Here is a 2,634-nt window from a genome sequence, read left to right as displayed (position 1 = left end):
GTACTATTCAGCTATAAGAAACAATGGTGATATAGCACCTCTTGTATTTTCCTGGATAGAGCTGGAACGCATTCTACTAAGTGAAGTATCCCAAGAACGGAAAAATAAGCACCACATGTACTCACCAGCAAATTGGTTTCATTGATCAACACCTAAGTGCACATATAAGAATAACATTTATCTGGTGTCCGGCAGATGGGAGGGGGGAGGAGGGAATGGGTACACACAGACATAATGAGTGCAACGCACACCATCCGGGGGATGGACACGCTTGAAGCTCTGACTTGGGGGGAGGGGGCCAAGGGCAAGGTAACCTAAACATTTGTACCCCCATAATATGCAGAAATAGAGCAGATTCTACCTTCAGTGAATGTAAGGATCATAGTAATGATATCACTCTAAAATAGAGAAGAACTGAAAATTATATAAGACAAGAAGAGTAAAAAAGGATGAGATCCCTCCCAAATCTGAATCTAATATTGTGACTAACCAGTCGTGTAACTCTGTTCTGGCAACTATCACAATAAGAGTTCTGTCCATTCTGAAGGTACACTAAAGGGCCACAAACCCACTCAGGCTTCAGTGACAATCTAGAGGCCCCTGTGCACCCAATCCCCAGTATCAAGAAGCCGACAGCTCCAACTTAGTTTCCTAATTGTACCCTCTGTCCTCAAGCATCCAGTTTATCAGGAGTTAAACCTCTGATCCAAGTGCTCCTCCCAAATAAAAGAATGAAAAAGAAATCTTCTCTGATTAAGGAAATTGCAGGTTTTGAAGTATGTTGATGTTCAAAAAGGATATTGTGATATAATACAGTTCCTTAACATTTTCATATAAATATTCCTAAATTATTCTGTGATTACTTTCTTTGAAAATTAAGAGACAATGATGAGGTTTATTGAAATGTCCCCTAATTTCCTTTTTCTCATTTTCCATCAATGACATCACAAACACATGTCTCTAAACAACACATCAGCTTAACTCATGAGAAATCCTTGCACACAGTCATGGCAATCCAAAGCTGTACTTCCTCATTTGAGATAAGCTTCAACTTTCTCAAGTTCGTATCAAACTAATGGTAAAGAATTTATCTGGCAAATTGAAAATTATTCTTTCTGTTTTTATTTTCACAGATCTTTATAATCTTTTTTGTAAAGCAAAATAGATGTGGAAAATACTAAAGCTTCCAAAATGCTCCTGGATTTCTCCCTACTGTATAATACACATGCTACTACAAAGTAGGAGTAATATTCCCATCTAATAACTATTTTAGAAATACAAAATAAATTTGAATTCTTATTACAAAGAATATTACACTGATTGATATATGAAAAACCGTTCAGTGAAATCTGTAATTGGGCTTAAAGGACTCTCGATATTTGAAAACTGACCTCGAAATTGAAGGGAATGGAATACACAAGGCTGATGAAAAGCTGATCTCTTGGAAGCAAACCACATTACATAACATTTATTCTCTTACTTCTAGAGGTTCAGGGATTCAAAATGGGATTGGGGGAGGGAGGTTGTGCCGCCAGTCTCCTGCAGCGTCTGTTTCGTCCTTACAGGCTCTCTGAGCCCGGACCCGCGCGTGTGCCCCGCGAGTCATGACGTTGAAGGCTGTGTGTGTGTTGAAGGGCGACGGCCTGGTGCAGGGCACCATCCACTTCGAGCAGCAGGAAAATGGACCAGTGGTGATAAAGGGACGCATTACAGGATTGACTGAAGGCCAGCACGGATTCCATGTGCATCAGTTTGGAGATAACACACAAGGCTGTACCAGTGCAGGTCCTCACTTTAATCCTCACTCCGAAAAACATGGTGGGCCAAAGGATCAAGAGAGGCACATTGGAGACCTGGGCAATGTGACTGCTGGCAAAGATGGTGAGGCCATTGTGCCTATTGAAGATTCTGTGATCTCGCTCTCAGGGGAACATTCCATCATTGGCCGCACAATAGTGGTCCATGAAAAACCAGATGACTTGGGCAAAGGTGGAAATGAAGAAAGTACAAAGACGGGAAATGCTGGAAGTCGGTTGGCTTGTGCTGTAATTGGGATTGCCCAATAAACATTCCCAAGGATGTGGTCTGAGTCCTAGTAACTCATCTGTTATCCTGCTAGTTGTAGACTGTAACTTGATAAACATTAAACACCGTAATCTTAAAAGTGTAAAAAAAAAAACAAAACGGGATTAGGCACAGGACCTGGCCTCAACGAGCTCACAGTATAATATGTAAAGTAAGAACAATAATTATAAATGTTATGATAAATTACTAGGCATTGTTCAAACTGCCATAGTTCCCTAAACAGTCTCTTTACCAATCAGTGGCTTCTACTATCAGTTTCCTATAAGGCTCCTCCCATTAAGGAGAGTTGCCTGGGAGAATATTGCCTCTGGGATGCTCAGTCAGCCTTGCCTATTCCCTGTTTCCAAACCTTCTCCTCAACACATTTCTCTCTTCACTTTCTCCTTGGTCTCAACACTTTGGATTGTTTCCACCTATTTGAGCTCATCCTTGCCTAAGACTTAGATCTGATGTGGAATGACTTTAAATGCAAATTCTTAGGCCTCCCTGGGCCTGTCTTCAGAAACTCTGGAGGGGTAGGGGGCTCAGCAATCTTTATTTAACAATTAA

General features: G+C 41.0%; 1 pseudogene across 1 annotated transcript; it reads left to right on the top strand.

Annotated features, from left to right (window-relative positions):
- Window positions 1–1,524: 1,524 nt before the first annotated feature.
- Window positions 1,525–2,164, top strand: LOC105805386 (annotated as a pseudogene). The gene has a single exon (XR_001137206.1). The product of XR_001137206.1 is annotated as a superoxide dismutase [Cu-Zn] pseudogene (transcript).
- The last annotated feature ends 470 nt before the right edge of the window (window positions 2,165–2,634 follow it).

The sequence above is a fragment of the Propithecus coquereli genome, unplaced genomic scaffold, assembly GCF_000956105.1.
Source record: "Propithecus coquereli isolate 6110/MARCELLA unplaced genomic scaffold, Pcoq_1.0 Scaffold128, whole genome shotgun sequence".
Lineage (NCBI taxonomy): Eukaryota > Metazoa > Chordata > Mammalia > Primates > Indriidae > Propithecus > Propithecus coquereli.
The sequence above is the reverse complement of the archived record's forward strand: the minus strand, read 5'-3'. Positions and strand labels throughout refer to the sequence as shown.